Consider the following 18,784-nt stretch of genomic DNA (forward strand, 5'->3'; position numbering starts at 1 on the left):
CTTTTTGCATTCTTCCCTGATAATGTCTCTGACTTCAGTCCATATTCTTCTGGTTCTCTATCAACTAAGTTTAAAGCCTCAAATCTGTTCCTTATTTGATCTTTATATGCTTCTGGGATGTTATTATATAGCCACGAGAGTGGCTGTATACTATAGTCAGTAGGGATTTTTCACGTTCTACCATGTTAAATGAAAATACCCACACACACACCTTTCTAGTGCTTTGTATAGTCCCACTTCAAAACAAAAACTTACAAGTCTTATACTGTTGGATTCAGAATCGCTTGCTCTACAACTCTGAAAGTTTTCTTGGTGATACACAACCCCCCCCATGGAGAATTCACAGGTTAAAGTGAAAAACGGGAGAGAGAAAAACAAGAAGCCGTTTGGACTTTTTTCTTGAGAAGTTCTCATAATCTGTTGTCGTTCAGTAAAACTCAGAGATGACTGTAAGGTATCTCTAATCAAATCCCTGAGCTTGCCCCAAACACAGACCTTCATCTTCAGTAGGTTTAAAGTAAAAAAAACGGCATGGTTTGTTTTTAATTAATAGATTAAAAAATGCATTACCGTGGATTATAATGTCACGCAGGTGCAGTAGAAACCAGGAGTTCTTTCGTTTCCCTCCCCCTCCCCTTCCAGTTACTTGGAGGAAGCAGGGGAAGTCTTCTGCTCCTGTGATTGGTGGGCAACAGACATGTGACTCACACTGGCCTTCTGCTCACCTCCCTCGTGCTCTGTGTGAGGAAGCACGAGGGAGGAAATGGAGAGCCAGACGGTCAGGAGAGAGAGAGGGAAAAAAATGGCCAGTGGAGGGAGAAAGCCAGAGGGCAAGGATGACGGAGAAGGCAGCAGCAGAATGGAGGTGAGTGACGGTGATGTGTGTTTGTGTGTTCCCACCCCCGCTGCCTCCCGCAGCCTGCTCTTTCCGCTGGCTCAATCGCCCTGCCAGCCCCCAGCCCCTGTGCATAAATGGGTTTACAAATGAGTTATTTTGAGATTGTGTGAGACTCTTGGTTTGTAAGACTTTAATCCTGAATTTAGCTCTTGGTTGTTAAATATAGTGTGGCTGTACAGATATTGGGGGGGAGGGCTGAGAGGGAGTTGTGTATGACAATCCTGAAGTGTAGTCCAGTGTTGTTCAGTCTCTTGGTTTTGTGTTTCTCATGCTGTGTCTAACTCGGGTTTAATTCATTTTTTAACTTTCCCACCACCACCCATGTATGTAAAAGTACATAGATTACTAAATTACCCTGCTAAAGCAAATGGAAATAAATTCATCATTAGTACATTCATAGTGCAGCAGTGGGGAGGGGTGGATATAGTGCTTGAGAAAGCATAGGTTACATCAGCCCTGCAAAGTAGCCTAGTGTGGCTGTACAGATATTGGGGGGGGCTGACAGAGAGTTGTGTATGACAACCCTGAAGTGTAGTCCAGTGTTGTTCGTCTCTTGGTTTTGTGTTTTTTCTTTTTCTTTTTTGAAAAGAACTTTTAAATTGACTGTAGCAGCAGCATTTATTTCTTTAATTTATTAAATTTATATCCCACCATTCCTCCCAGAAGGAGCCCAGGGCGGCAATGGGTGGAGGGATCATTGCTTTCCCACTCATGGGAGAAAAATAGAGGCTTCTTGTGTTTGGGTTGATGCTGGTGGTATAAATCCTTAAATGGGTTTATAAATGACAAACGCTCAAATACTTTTTGTTTGAAGTGTGTGTGGCTGTTTGACCTGTGCTCATAACATTGCTGTAGTTATTTTGAGATTTGATGCGACTCTTTGTTTTTAACACTTTAATCTTGAATTTAGCTCTTGGTTGTTTAATCTTAAATCTCACTCACTCACTCACTGATTCACTATCTGAAATTAGTGCTGTGTTGAAGCCCCCCTCTGAAATTAGTGCTGTGTTGGCTACTGCCTCCCACTTTTGTGAAAGCCTTTGCTGTATAGGGAAGAGGCATTTTCCTCTTCATCTTTTGCAGAGAACAGAAGGTCTTCATCAAACATTTGCAGGGGCATCAAACATTTGCAGTTAGTGTAATACCATATTACACTAATGAGGTGGCTCTGAGCATATGGTGAGTGGTGGCAACACCTGCAATCAGCCCAAAGAATAGAAATAAGACACGTGCTGTGCTGATCTTGTTTTAGCAGGAAGGAAGCAACATTATTAAGACAGTTGATATAGTTCAGATGGTCACTTTGAATATGTCTGATTTCCTTTGCAATTTTAGTGAAGTTTGCTATAGGAAATCATTTTCTTTTGTTTCTGTTTCTGTGAATATGTGAAGTACAGCAACACTTTGCAAAATTTACACTAAAAAAACATAATAATGGCACTGACTTCTGCAGAATAGTCTCCAGTGGACCTCAGGAGTGTCTCAATTTGCACAAAATAAAACAGTGGGAGGTGAAATATATTCTAGCAAAATGCTAGGTGTGCTCTATGTTTTTAATTGACCGTGCCCACTTTGCCTTAAATGAAGTGGTTTAAACATAGCAGGATGAAAACATGCATCCTCTTTTCCCCAACAGCTAGAGTCATTGCTGAAGTAGCAACATATTTTACATCAAACTGCAGTTTCAGTTTCCACGTTAATGCACTCAAAATAGAAATAGAACATAACCTCCAATTTGAAACACAAAAGGCTGTCTGCACCATCATATGACACTGACCAATAAAAAGGCTTTGAAATTAATAAACATAAATTTGACATGGGATGAATAATGAGGAAAATAAAATTTTCTAGTTTAGATTCTCTGTAGAAACAGTAACACAGAAAAGAAGCAAAGTAAGAAGAACACCAACAAACATACAAAATTATAACTCTCTATCTTTGGAGATGGCGGGTGTTGCCACCACTCACCATATGCTCAGAGGCACATGTTACCAAATTCTTGCAGGCTACACAGGAAGTGGATTGGACTGTGAAAGACCAACTGAAATGGTGTTTGCATTTTGACCAATTTGTAGGGCAGTCCAATATCTCAGAGAGGAGTTCAGGTCTCCTGCTCCCCTGGTGCATTCACTATAGCTGCCCAATTTCCTTGCTTTTTAAAGTTTGATAGAAATAGCTGTGGGCTATAGGTACATTCTTAAACCGCAAGGTTTTTTGCCTATTAGTGAATTTAAATTGTATTTTGGCATTATGATTGCTTTGTTCTTCTTCTTTAGCTTTACTCTGATTTTCGATATTACCAGTTCATGATCTGTATCACAGTCTCTTCCTGGTCCTGTTTTCGCAGGAAGTATGGAACTTCGCCATCTTCTGCTACCAATTATATAATCAATTTGATTCCTATATTGACCATTTGGTGATGTCCACGTGTACAGTCATCTCTTCGGTTGCTCAAAAAATATGTTTGCAAGAAACAAATTGTTGGCTTCACAGAATTCAATAAGTCTAGTTCTTCTCTGTTCCCTACTCTTGCATTCCGGTCCACCATGATTAACAGAACATCTTGTTTTGGTGTGTGATCAATTTCTTCCTGTACTTCTGCGTAAATTTTCTCCAATTCCTCTTCTTCTGTGTTTGCTGTTGGAGCATAGACTTGGATTATGGTTATGTTAATAGGTTTCCTGTTTAATCTCATTGATATCACTTGCTCAGACCTTGCGTCATAGCTCTTAATTGCTTTTGCTCCATCACTTCTCACTATTAAAGCAACCCCGTTTCTTCTTTTTCTCATTTCCCTCATAAAATATTTTGTAGTTGTCTGACTGAAAATGTCCCATTCCCGTCCATTTTAATTCACTCATGCCAAGTATGTTGATGCCCAAGTATGTTGATGTGTTCCATTTCTTGCTTGACAATTTCTAACTTTCCCTGGTTCATGCTTCTCACATTCCATGTTCCTATTATGTACGTCGTACAACTCTGGACTCTCCTTTCGCATCTGTGCACATCAGCTTCTGGGCTTCCATTTATCTTTGACCCAGTGGCATCATTAGTCACAGCGCCACTCCTACTTGTCCATTGTTCTTCCAGTAGCTCACTGAGTGCCATCTGACCTGGGGGTCTCATCTTCCAGCACTATCTCATGTTGCAATTTTGATACTCTGTTCATAGGGTTTTTATTGTAAAAAGTATTCAGAGGTAGTTTACCATTGCCCTCCTCTGAGTTTGGATGTATCTTAGTCTGGTGTCTCAGCTTTGACCATTCTGCCTTGGGTGACTCTTCTAGAAGTCTACGCTCTTGGTCTAGACTCCTGGCGGCATTGCTCTCAGCTTCTTCAACACTCTCAAACCCCCCTCACCACGTTAAGGTGTGCATCCTAGTGGATAAATTATTATTTATAAATGATTATTTCCTCTACATTTTAAGTGTGCCCTTCTTCCTTGGGGTGGTCATGGTTCCCCTTTGTTGTTTTCACCTTGAGGGGCAGATTAGGATGAGAGATGGTACATAGGCCATGGTCACCCAGTACACTTTGTAGCTTATTGCCATTTTAAAAGATAATTCAAACAATTTATATTCAGGCAAAGTTTATGAAGTAATGCAGATCCACATAATACATTTAAAGTGCATCCAACTCGCATTTAAAGCACATGAGTTCACCCAAAGAATCCTGGGAAACGTAGTTTCCCCCTCACAGTTTATTTATTTATTTATTATTTAATTTGTATCCCGCCCTTCCTCCCAGCAGGAGCCCAGGGCAGCAAACAAAGCGCTAAAAACACTTTAAAACATCATAAAAACAGATGTTAAAATACATTAAAACAAAACAGCGTTAAAAACATAAAAAAACAACTTTAAAAAAGGGTTAAAAGCACTATTAAAAAACTTATTAAGCAGTTATAGTTATAAGCAGTTATAGTTCCCACCACCCTTAACAAACGACAGTTCCCAGGATTCTGTAGTGGGATTCATGTGCTTCAAATGTATGTTGAATGTGTTTTAAATGCATGGTGTGGATCTGCCCCAGTATGCTGTGCATTCATTAGTGAATTGAAAAGAACAATTTTAAAAGATATGATTTTAAACAGGGCTGTAGCTAAGTGGTAGGGCACATGCTTTGCATGCAAAGGTCCAAAATTGAATCTCTGGAAGAGACTATTGCATGGAATCCTGGAGAGCTAATGCTAGTCCACGTCATCAGTACTGAGCTAGATGGTACCAAATGGCCTGACTCAGTACAAAACAGGAAAGAGTCCCAAGTGCCACTGTGACTCCGAAATGTATTTATTTATTTTATCTACAACATTTATGTACTGCTTTATTGTAAAAATCTCACAACAGTTTATAGAAGAAATTAAATCAATAAAATTATTGGCAAAAACAGTTAAAGACAGGTATTTAAAAACATTCAAAATAATAAAACCAACAATGACTTAAAAACAGATATAAAAAACATAGTAGCTTCTACATGCCCGGGTAATCCTGCCTAAAGAAAAATGTTTTTAGCTGGTGCCAAAATGAGTACAATGAAGGCACGTGCCTAATGTAAATAGGCAGGGAGTTCCAAAGCATTGGTACTGCCACACTAAAGGATCGATTTTTTACAAAAGCACAAGTACTATATGGCACCTGTAACATGGAAAGCGCACCTCGAACTTGGCCTGGTAGCAAATCAGCAACCAGTGCAGATTTCAGAGCAATGCTGTTATGTGCTGATAGGGTGTCATTCATGTCAGCAATTGTGCTGCAGAATTCGGCACTAACTGCAGCCCCCAGGTCAGGTTGTAATGCATGCGGATTTCTGTGACCTTGGCTGACTGGCTGCCAGGATTTTTTTTTGTTTTAGTTATGAACCCTGGTTGTGGGATGCTGATTTCTGTCTAACTCATATAAATCTTTCTGTGGTTGGTATGGTATTGCATTTAGAAAACCATCACTGTCTTTTCTTTTTCTTTTTCCATTTACATTTCAGTTACCTCTGACCTTACTCCCTTACATCCATAGAAGCAACAACAGTGGTTCCTTGTGGTTAGCTCAACCGCACCTTGTTATTTGCATGATGGTTTGTTTCTTGCCCAATAGTGGTAAAAGTGATTTCACACACTGGGAAATGTGGCTTCAATTGCTGATGTTCCCAAGCTACTTCCTGTGAAGGTAGACCAAACCATGTGTGTTTTCTCTCTGTCAATTATTACTCACTGGAATTGGGTTGGTTGTCAAAGTGAGTTTATAGCAGCTCAGAAGGTAGGCAGCAAAGAGTAAAGAATCTTCTTAACTCTTACTCATTTCTCAAACCTCACCCTGCAGTGAAGGGTCAAGTCTATAAAGAAGTTTGGAGCAGCCATGTTAAAAGGCAGACAGGGCATTCCAGGCAGTGGGTTGCCAACCCTCCTTTGATATGGGTATCATTGCAGAGGATCCCTAGTCAAGCCTTACCAATAGCACAATCCTAACAATATCTACTCAGAACTAAGTCCTGTTGTGGGCCTTCAGGGGCATCCATTTTTACTCTTGAGTGCTCCCATCTAACATCTCCACAACACTAGACATCTTTCTTGCTGCAGTGGCCTTCTGGTGACTTGCCTGGCCTGAGGGCACTTAAACCTTCTTGCCAGAGGCAAGTAGGCTGGCTAGCTAGTTAGCTAACTAACTAGCTAACTAAGAAACAAAGAAATAAATGTTCCTTACCCAGGCTCTCTAAGCAGGTGAGAAGGAATAATCCCATCACTTCAGCAGAACCTAGAAACACCCTCATTTAGCTAAGATTCCTACCTCAATTTCCAATCAGAAATTCTTTTGTTTGAGTGGTATACTCCCAGAGACTGAGGTTGATGCTTAATGTATCATGCTTAATGACATCACTGGGGCCGTCCACTATGACATCAATAGGGCCATCCCCCATGACATCACTAGGGCCTGCCCCTGAAATCTCAGTTTTTGGGATGCTTCTTACCTGGCAACCCTAGTCCTATTCAAAGAAGGGAAGTGCTCTAGTTCATTATCTACAGCTCAGTTTGAGGACGGGTTATTATGAGAAGCAAATAGTGGTGGTGGTGGGTATTTGAAGATACTTTTCTGTTTTATCTCTCCTTCCTACCATTGCAGCTAAGTTACATCACCTTTTCTTTAATTCCTTTTGATAGGCAAAAAAAAAAGACAAAGAAAGAGAGAAAGATGCTGACAGAGGAGGACTGGAATTTAGTGTGTGCTCACGGAGCCAGCACATCAGACAGGAAGAGCTTCTGTTTTGAAACAATAGAAGCTTAAGTGTTTACAATAGGCATCTTTCCCCAGTATCAGAAAGGATAAAATGTACCCAGAGAAGAGCAGTTCTACGGGTATGTCATTTCCCTGAGGGCTCTGCTGTCAGAAAGGTGTTCTTCAAGACTTTGCACATGATGGCAGGAATAAAAAGAATGCTGTTCAAAAGAAGGCAGCAATTTGTGTTCACTGCTGGTGGACTCTTGTGAACTATATTCTTGTGAACATTATGGCCAAGGTCTGACTGGCATCTATATTTTTCAAAAGGCCCCAAGCAGCAGTTAGCACTTCTCCCCACTCACACCGCCTGCCACCACTTGGCACTTGCCTTGGCAAGCAGGCAAAGTGGTGGTGGTAGCCTTGGCAAGTGAGTGGTATATGTGTGGCTGCTGCTGCTGCTGCCACGGGAGACTGGTGTGCGGCCTACATGAGTTTCTCCAGGAGAGGTGCAGCCTAGGCAGGTAGGTGGGAGTCTGGTGTGTGGCCTAGGTGCACTGCACTGTGGCACTGTTTGTGTGAGGTGGCACAGGGCAGCAGTGGTGTGGGGCAGCAGCGCAGGAGGAACAAGCAAGGCAAGCAAGTTGGTGAGTGGAGCAGGGGGTTGGCAAGTGGAGCAAGCAGGAGGGCAACCCCCCCCAGTATGTGTGTCTGTGTATTGCAAATTTAACAATGCAAGGAAGGAAAAAGAAGAACAATGGCTCAATCAGCCTTGATTGCCCTTTAAATGGAGTGTCATCCCCCCAGCAGTGGGGGGGGGCGGGAAGAGTCAAGTAGCCATTGTATCCTTTCTGGCTGTGTTATTTACGTATTTCTACAATAAGAATTAGTTCATATTCATCATGTTTCATGTGGGGGTAGATGGGGTGGGTTTGGATACCGTGTACCCAAAGCTGAAGAGCTTTTTCTCCCTGTTCCCAAGCAGAGCTCTGGCTCAGGAAGGACTCAGAACTGAAGTTCTAGTTTTCTCTTGTAGTGGAGCAAACTGGTTTGTTTGCACTCCTTTGCGCTGAACATGCACTCAGGCAAAACTAGAGGCCGGACTCCACATCCTCTGTGTGGATCCTGGCTTTGGGAAATGGTCTTTTAACTCCTAGAATCTTACAGTTGAGCTTTGTCATGTTAACCAACCTGGAACATAGTTTGCTTCTTATGCAGATTTTGAAATACTTCTTGTTATTACTGTCTACATGTCATGCAGTATTGATTTCCTAAAAATAAAGCTATTTCCCACAATTTTACTGCATTACTGTGCCTGTGGGTTTAACCCTTCTGTGACTACTCACACTCAAAACACTCTGGTATTGGCCAACAGATCTTTTTGGGGGTTTTATAGGAGAACTGAGACACCTTCAAATTTTAAGAGGCAGTTAAGTACTGCTCATTAAAACCCATTTGGAATGGTGTCCAATTGCTAGTATTTTGGTGATCTTTTAAATATTTTAGAGGAACCAGCTGAGGGAGCAAGCTGAGGAGTTTAACAACTCCTCCTTGAGCCCCTGGTATCTCCTCAGGTGAGATCAGAGGACAGCTGCTCTGGAAGTGTGGTACTTTAGACAAAATTTACACTAGCACTCATAATGCATGCTGGCATTATGACCACAAAGTTGACTCACTTCAGCATTGAAACTAATTCCTACCCCATCCCAGATTCTTCTCAAAAGCCCCTCTGCAATTTTTGCTAGCAAATATTCTTCAAAAAATCTCTGGCTGTGTGAATGTTCAGCAGATATTGATTGGATATTTGATATTCAGGATCCTGACATGCTTTCCAGTTAACAATTTATTCACAAATGGTCGTTATGCTATTACTGGTTTGCAAGAGCCAAAACTATGATGATTGTCTAATTTCTCAGAGTGAGCCAGTGTGGTAGACAAAGGCTCCTAGGAAAGACAGGCACAAATTGCCATTCATTCATGTGAAGTTTACTCTTGTCCACTGGGAGTTGTGTTTTTTTTTATGAAAAATAATTCTGAACAACAAAACAATTGACAAACATCTAAAACAATTTAAGGACAGAGCTCCCAAAATATGAACAATTCTTTAAAACAGTAAATGGAGGTGACTTGACTGCCATTTCAGATATTACATAGCAATTAATTTCCAGTATATACTAGCCAAGTCCTATATGTATCACCAATTTTCTGTGTATTCATGATCAGAAGAGACAATCAGGCTATACTTCTTCGATTACAATTAGTGCTGTGCAGAACATTTCTCTCTATATATTTACCATTCTCCATCAAATAATGAGAAAATTATCAAATGGAACAGAAACTTTCAGTGATATTCTCATGGAAGGAGTGCAGGGTTTTTTATGTGCTTACCTTACTTTTGAGGTGGTTGAGGGGTGTTCATGAGTGTTCTTTCTTTCATTCTACAAATCATCTCTCCAGAGAGCTACACTCTGCAGGTGGCCACACTTCAATCAAAGTCCAGAGGAAGTAGTAACTTCTCCCATGGGACTTTTTCTGATCAGGAAGCATAGGCAGTCACAGATGTTGCACATAGTGCTGGAGAAAGGTTTATTAGAAAGAAAAATATATATGCACCACCCTCGGGAGCCTCTTAACAAGGTGTACTCAAAACCCCACACTGACCAAAGTTCTAAAGAAATTCTCATGTTCCCTGAGAAACTATTGAGAAACTAGTGGGCAGATTTTGGCATAGCCTTAGTTACAATTTACTAAATAGCAAAACAATCTTGCTATTTAAGAATGTATGTATAGCCAACAGATATTTCTATCAAACTTTAAGAAGCAGGGAAATTGGGCAGCTATAGTGAATGCACCAGGGGAGCAGGAGACCTGACCTCCTCTCTGAGGGCTTATCCAAACGGAGCGGGATAATCCACCGTTTCCATATCCGATTTGTCAGCTGATAGTCCTCACTTTTTGCCTTTTTGTTCGCTGTTTCCCAATTAAAAAAAATGTCCCAATGAAATTCCCGATTTCAAACAGCAAATCACATTTTTGCCGGTATTGGAAGGAGCGGATTTAACCTGCGAAAATGCGTGTCACTGAGCGACATCATTTGGACAACCGGAAAATAATAAGCACACATAGTGCGCGTGTCACACATTTTGCAGTCGTCTGGATGAGCCCTGAGATATTGTACTGCCCTACAAATTTGTAAAAATGCAATACAATTTGGGTTGGTCTTTCACAGTCCAATCCACTTCCAGAGGAGATTGGGTAGATGGGTGGGCACTGGGCAGAGGAAAAGCCCCTTTCCTTTCCAAAGGAAAACATGGTTAACAGTAACACATGTAGTCTCTCACCCAAATTTAAACCAAAGCTGTCCCTGGCCACATCCACACCATACATTTATTCCACTTTACACAGTCATGGCTTCCCCCAAAGAATCCTGGGAAGTGTCATTTGTGAAGAGTGCTGAGAGTTGTTAGGGGACACCCTATTCCCCTCACAGAGTTACAATCCCCAGAATTCTCTGGGAAGAGGGGCTGAGTGTTAAACCACTGTGGCCATTGGAGCTCTGCCAGAGGAACAGGAGTCTCTTAGCAACTCTCAGTGAAATAAATGTCTGGTGTGGGTGTGGCCCACTGAAGCCAAGCCAAACAATTGTTAATCTGGCTTTTAGAACACTGACAGTTGGTTCTTACTGAGCATGCCTGTGCTATCATAGACTCCAATGTTAATTTTCTTACATTAATTAAAAATCAGCCAAGCATTTCTTTTTAACTTTTAAACTGCTGAAGTTGAAGGTCAGAGTATGGGGCAAGGTTAGTAATAGGATTACAGATACTCTGTCAACATGGCTGATTTTTAATGAATTTCAACAAATTATAAGATCCCTGACATAAAAAATTCCAACAGGGCTGTGGATTATTTTCCTTTGTTTTAGACTTTGAATTCTAGATTCTCTCTGAGTGTTGTGTGTATCACCATGAAAACTTAGAGGGTTGTTAAGTAAGTGTTTCTAAATTCAGGACTATAAATTTTATAAGGTTTTGTTTTGAAATGAACCCTTTCTTTTGAAAGTGCCTAGAAAGAGACATTTCAGGCTGTAATTATGGTTAGGGCTTTACAAGTATGTTAAGTGAGAAATACAGTAAAGTGAGGGTTACTTGTTAAAGTGTAGGTTTCATTACACTCCTCCCACCAAAGAGTAACATGGCCCCCAAAACACTGGGAGGTTTAAAGAAGTGGGAAAACATTATTTTTAGACATGCACTCACAATAAAAGACTCTGGGCATCATTCAGCCAAAGTTAAGCAATTTTAAGTCCTATTTATTCCAGTGGGGAAGATTTATGCAGGTGCTTACCTCTCTCTTTGGAATAAATGAGTCTGAAAGTGTTTAACTTTGGCTGGATTGTGCCCTGTATATATTTTTTTCATTCCAGTGTAATACAAATATTCTTCATAAAGAGCTACAGCATTCCTTTTGCCCACCCGCTTCTTCACATACCTGCTACAAATTATCCATTGGCTTTATTGTAATTCACTAGAAATTCCCATATTAAGCAACACAAGTGCAGCTGTGGGACTGATTTGCACTTGATGGCAACCTCTGTGCCAGTACTTAGTATAGCACTGGGCTGCTAGTTTGCTTGAGGTTCACACAAAAGAGTCACTTGTGTGAAATAGCACTTTCAGAGCCATAAGAAGAGCCTGCTCGATCAGGCCAGTGGCCCATTTAGTCCAGCATCCTGTTCTCACAGTGGCCAACCAGATGCCGATGGGAAGTCCACAAGCAGGACCTGAATACAACAGCACTGTCCCCTCCTGTGGGCATGATAATTTCCAGAATTGCAGTGGAAGTCTTTCAAGCTGCCATCATCATGCAAACCTCAGTGGCCACGCTAAGGATGCCCCCTTGTGAGCACTGCCCATAGTGGCCCCATGGCCTCCTGGGTTGGTTGAGTGATGTTGCCATCAAATCTGAAATGACAACTCATAGTCTCTATTATAACTAAGTATTGCTCCATGCCCATTATCAGTTGTTAAGGTCGGGCATGGACTGGCAGGGAGCAAACCACCTACAGTATATGTAAAGCCAAGAAGATAAATAAACCTGCTATTATTCCCACAGAAAGGCTGATGGCCTCTCACAGTCTGCATATCTGAGGTAGGCATACTTGAGAGTAGAGATGGATAGATTAGTCTATTTACAGTCTGTATCAATTTTCCATGTGTCATCCTGTTTTTGCATTTGTAATTTAACCCCCCCCCCGGTGAAATTCACATTTTAAAGATTTTTTTCCACAAACCACCTATTTTGTTTCTATCTCAACTTAAAATTCACATTTTGATATGTATTTCAGTATGTTTTTGAGCTGCAAATTGTATTGCAAAATTCAGAGAAATAATAGTTCGGGAATACATAAGTCATTGTTACTAAAGAGTATTTTAAAGGAAGGAGGACAGTGGAATTGTTGCTGTTGCTGTTGTTGTTAATAATAATAATAATAATATTTCTATCCCAACCTCCCTCCTAAAGGGAGCCCACTGTCATGCCTCCCTCAGATGAGTCCTCAGAGGAGGAGGAGGTGCAGGGGATTGGCACAACAGACCCAGGAGAGGGAACAAGCACACTCACCCAGGATGCAGTTGCAGACCTCCCATCAGTAGAAGGTGCTCAGGACACAGCTGGAACCCCTCAGTCAGACTCAGGGAGTGAACAGGAGGTCCCTCCACTCCCTGCAGCGCGAAGACACCTGCGAGTAGGAGAGCAATGCAGGCTTTCTGACTGTTTAAGGCAGCCTTTCCCAACCTTTGGGTCTCCAGATGTTGCTGGACCACAGTTCCCATCATTCCTTACCACAGGCCATGCTGGCTGGGGCTGATGGGAGTTGTAGTCCAAAAACATCTGGAGACCCAAAGGTTGGGAAAGGTTGGTTTAAAACTTTAAGGTTACAAGCTCCTGGGAGTCCAATGGCTGATTTCTAGCACCTGAACCAGGGAGGGGAGCTTCAAAGGCTATGAGTGGCTTGGGGCTCTTTCTGGAAACAATGTTGCCCTTTTGTGACTCCTTGTAGCCAGCCTGGCTTGTGACCATGTGTCTTCTATCCTGCTCTGTCTCATTGGATCACCGGTACCTTGATTTCGGACTTCCCCAGGACATGTCTGTTCTTCACTCTCTCAGTATTTACACTGACTGTAGATGTGGACCTCTTTGCCTCAAGGCTGACAGATTTATGGCCTGGCTGCTGGCCGTTATCTGTTAATTACCTTACTGTAGCCATAAAGTATTTCCCTCAGTCAGCAGAGACTGACACCTGCCCTGGCAAAAAAACATTAAAAAACAAAACGTCTCTTAAAACACATTTAAAAACACATTTTAAAAAATTCCAATACAGATGCAGACTGGGATAAAGGCTCTACTTAAAAGTGATGGTGCCTTTCTTATATTTAAGGGAAGGGAATTCCAAAGGGTAGGTGCCGCAACGTTAAAAGCCTGCTTACGTTGTGCGGAATGAACTTCCTGATGAGATGGCATCTGCAGGAGGCCCTCACTGCAGAGCACAATGTCTGTTAAGACCAAAAGACACATGAGGGGAGTGTACTGTTTCCTTCACCCTGACCAGGTGCTACTCTCACCAGGAAATGGGACAAGGGTGATCTTCCGTATTCCAATGGGAAGAGTGCCCAGTAGCTGAAGTAGTGCTCTCCACAAATGGAGAAGTTCTATTGTGGCAGGAGTAGGGAGTCTTATACAGCTTGCCAGGCACCCTTCTGAGGGCTGGGAGGAGGGATGCATGGCGATGGTCAGCAAGGCCAGATACAAAAGTGGGCGGAGCAACTAATGTTAATTTTACCTTTGTACAGTAAGCTTGGTTCCACACATTCACACACCCCTCCCAAGCAAGAGGCATTATCAGAGTTCAAGGAGGCATCCCAGCCAGGCCAAAACACGTGAGGGTGCAAAGCAAGGGGCATTGCCTGGGGATAGGAGGTGTAGTTGGAGAAGGGGTGTGGGGTGTGGAGAGTTCCAAGGTCAGATAGAGAGGGTTAGCTGCATTCCCCCCCACCTCAGGAACCCCACCCCGCATCGCAGGCTTTTTGCCAAAGTCCCTTCCCCCAAAGAAATCCTGGGGCTAGATCAGTTCTGATATCTTGTCAGGCCACATGAAGGGATTTTATACATTTGCAGCAAATGCAGGACTTACAACAACTGCTCATACTGTTGCTGGAAAAATGATGAACTTCCCAGCCAGAAAAGCCTGCAATCCCCCTTCTGGTAGGCAAGAAACCATCGCCAAGTCCTGCGGAACACAACAGTGCCAGCTGCAACAACATCTGTATGCTGCTCACAACCAGTCCCCCTCCCAGTTTATAAATAAAACAAGTGAAGTTATTTTGGCCCCAGACATGGCGATGTCTCTTGAAACACAGAGATGCTTTTTCGCTGTGTCTCTGCAATGTCCCAGTTCATTGTTACTCTTCAGCAGCAAACAGAACTTGGATTGAACAAGGTGCCCATCTGCAGCCACAAGAGAAAGAGAGTATCTCTTCATATTACAGTAATAAATAGGGGCTTTCAGGCATCCAAACAGGGAACAAAAGAGGGAAAGGATGCCGGGAAGGAGTGGGTAGCCCAGAGGAAGGGAATGGGAGGGGAAGAGGCAGGAAAGGCCTTTCCAAAGTTAGGGGTTGTTGGTGAAAGACGCAGAAGGAAGGGAGATTATTATACAGGCTTAAGAGAGGGAAGTGGAAGAAAATGGAGAGGCAATGAATTAATTCAAATACTTTTCCACTTTCACCATTGCATTTTTTGGAGGATTGTAAATATGTAGTTGATTGCTCATCTGCCTTGAAGCTCATTATGTTATTAAAAATGAATATTAACAAAACCTCAATGTAAGTGCCTTTTTCAGAAACTGGAGGAAGTGAGAGCAAACTTACAATTTAAGAAACTTATGCTACTATTCATTGGTTAAAAGGAAATAACAGTTAATTCATGTTGCTTTTTTTAGTGTTCAGAGTATTCCATATACTTTATTATTTTAGTAATTATTGCACAGCCCTGTAAAGGAGCCCAGTATTATTATACCCATATTTTAGGTGTGGGAAATGAGGATCAAATAATAGTTCTGAGCGTATTTGTGGTAGAGGGAAATAGTGAACTAAGAGCTTCCTGCTTCATAGCTCAGATTCCTACAACCTGATTCTATACATATTTTTCCAGATGTAAGTCTGTTCTGTACGCTGAGGAAGAGGATCCACAACTGACTAAGGGGTTAAAGAAGGTGTTGGCTCATGTCTGGTCTACTCTAAATATGGCTTCATTTCAGGTCTGTTGCTTCACAGGTCAGGCTTACCATGTCCCAGGTTATTCTCAACAGTAAGTGCAGTCCTTCTGTAGCTCTCCTTTCCTGGGGTGCCTGGATTCCATGCTGTTGGAGTCCTAAGTGTCCAAATATGGTCTTCTCAGGAGCCATGCCTGGTTGATGCTTGGTGGTGTGGATGGGGGCCGACTTAAGGGGCAAGTTGCTGGCAAAGGACTGGTGAGCCCCTGCGGCCCATCACAAAGTCCCAAAGGATTCAGTGGGATTAAAGTGCATATATGCATACACTATATTCATATAAACTTACATTGTGTTTACAAAGAGAGAACAACCGCTGCTCCTTTTTCCCAGTAGTCTTGGGTACAACTATCCAGCATGATCTAACCTAATTAACTTTGCATAATATCTCCATCATTCCATCCTAAAATAATCACAGTATAAGTAATTGTGCCTTTTGGTTTCATCATTCTGTCTCTTCTCCTCTCCCCTTACATTTTTGTTTCTTTGTTTAACATCTATTCTGAAGAAGAGTTCTGCTGAATCTGAAAACTTGCACACTACTTTGTGAATGTTCAGTTAGTCCTTTAAAAGACCAACATTATGCCTGCATTTATACCAGTTAGAAAGAAAAGTAATATTTAATTAGGGATGAGCGAGGATTTCAACAGCATGTGCACACACACACAAGCCCACCCTGAATGCCACAGCTGGTGGGAAACAAACAATAGGCACACAGTTCTCCTCAGCTTACAGTCCCAGCTCTCTCAGCACCACAGATCTCTCAGTGAAGCAGCAGCAGGCCTGGGATTCAGGTTGTAAGAATCTGAGCTATGAAGCAGGAACACCTGCAGCAACACCTGGGATGGCAGCCGGGGTCAGCAGACAGATAGGCGGGGGGGGCACCTAAGGAGCTAGCATAGCATAGGTGAAACTGACCAGGTTGCTCTTTGCTTTGCTGATGTGAAATTGACTGCACAATCTCTCAGCCTCTCTCACTTTCTTCCATGGCTAGGGGAATGGGGAGGATCCAGTTGATTCAGGGTGAGGAGGAGCAACAAGTGAAGCAGAGGATTGGGTGTGTGGGCACTGGGCAGGCAGAGAGAAAACCACTTTCAGAAAGGAAAACATTGTTAGAAAAGACAATATAAGAACTGTTATTTTTCAGGAGGAAATAAACCAAAAAAGTAAAAGGAGAAGATAGCGGAAAATGAATGCAGAACGGAACCACCTTCCACCCCGCTACAGTTACAGAATCACAAAAGCCTCAAAAAATAAAGTGTGTCCTAAACTCAGGCTTACTGATTAAAAATTGCCTGTTTGATTTCCTTGTTTGGTGTACCCATTAAACAAAGCAGGGGACGTTTTCTCAGGGGCATGGCTTTGAGGAGCATTCCAAGGGATGGACAGAAAAGCCTGGAGGACTGCATTTGACTCCTGGGCCTCAGCATCCCCTCCCATACATTCAACTGATTATCGAAGCCTGCAGCCTAACTGCTGAGCAATCAGCTTGCAACAGAAATGCATGTGGCACCTGTTCTTCTCATACACAGGTGTGGAGAGGTATGTTGGGTAGTGAAGCCATTCACAAGAATCTATTCTACATAGAGTTACCAGAGAATTTTACCAAAATCAAAATTGTGAGACTATTTGGATGTGTTTGTTTGGGGGGGAAAATATAAAATTCCAGGGCATCAAAAAGGAATTATGAGCATCCCTAAGTTGCCCCTAAGTTCCTGTAAAGCAACATTTTGAGGTGAAGTCCTACTCATGTAAAACATCAGGAATTTCCAGAGAAACAGAGAGACAGACAAAAGCCATTCAATTTTTTTAAAAGATGAGTGGTGAACGATCTCAGGGTGATATGCATGCTCCACTTCCACACAACCCTAGTTCTAGATATGTCTCTGCCACAAGGTGATTACACCAAAGTGTCTCCTGTGCTGGAAAGATGGATGTATGAAACAGCTTGCAGTGGCTTTTCTCTCTATTTCTCCTGCCTTCTCTTTTGAGAACAGTTCTAGGGCTGAGCCAAAACAGGGCATGTGTTGGCAAACATTTTAGCCCCCTGGAAAATGAACCATATATTGGAGGGAATTCATCACAGTCTTGGCAAAAGGGTTCTCAAGAGGGTGAGTGTTAGGGATAAGAGAGAAAGCATTCTTGCTTATGCAACTGGGCCGAGAATGCTCCCTCACATCCAAATCCACATCCCATTGAAAGTAATGCAACATCTGCACTTGGGAGTGCATTTGGATGTACGTCTGAATATGGACTCATTCCTCTGTTAGTATTATTACAATTGTTGATAGCCCTCCTTTCAGGATACACTTGCCTCCCTTTCTCTCCTGGAATCCCTCCTACAGGACAGTTGATGGTAATGCTATGCATTAATTTCAATGGGATGTGCATTAGGAGGAACTTGGCCACGATTCCTCAGCAACAGGACTGTTTCTTTTCCTCTTCCAAGTAACAGATCAGTGAACAACAGCTGTGATCAAGTAATGACGGCCACCTATGCTGCAGGTATTTCACTGGTTGGTAAAAACTTACCTATACACATGGGCATTCCTGGGCAATGATCCTTACTACCAGCTTTACTGGATATTTTATTATGACTTACTGTTATTTTATTGAACTGGTTTATTTTATAAACCTTGTTATTTCACACAAAGGCACTCTAGAAATAATTTTAGATCAATACAAAATAAAAAAAACAATAATGCACCAAACAATGGAAGGTAGGGAGGTTTTAAAAAAATATTTTTGCAACACCAAAAATGGTGCCCTTCCCAGCAAAAATCAGGCCTCACCAAAAAGAGAAATGGTGCAGCACTAAGTGGAACGGGGAGAATCAGAATGCTAGGAAATTATATCTTCAGCAAGAAACTGTTTATCCTCAGATACCTGAGGATTCATAGACCTTTTTCAGAGTAGTTTTTTTTCCCCAGACTTGGTGAAAACTTGTCTTTATTTATTTTTTTTAAATCATTTTATTAGAAGATACCTTGCACAACACAATACACAAAATACACAAATAACAAAAGGAGGAAACCATCATTTTTCATTGGCGATGACTCGTGGTCGAGTAAGATTGTCTTCCAAGATAAGGTCTTTAATCGTGGGTCTGTAAGTGACTGTGGAGGCCAGTTCTGGATCAGCCTCCCACAGTGAGGACATAGGTTCCCAGATGGAAGACAGTTGTGCTGAGGATTTGCTTGACGTGCCTTCCCCTTAGCTCGTTTGTCCTTTTCGCCCTGTACTCGTACTTCTTCAAAGTCCATAGCACCTTTGATAATGGCCGACCTCCAATTGGGACGCTCATGGGCCAAAGCTTCCCAGGACTCAATGCTCATGTTACATTTTTGTAGATTAGCTT

Source organism: Rhineura floridana, chromosome 6 (assembly GCF_030035675.1).
Source record: "Rhineura floridana isolate rRhiFlo1 chromosome 6, rRhiFlo1.hap2, whole genome shotgun sequence".
Classification (NCBI taxonomy): domain Eukaryota; kingdom Metazoa; phylum Chordata; class Lepidosauria; order Squamata; family Rhineuridae; genus Rhineura; species Rhineura floridana.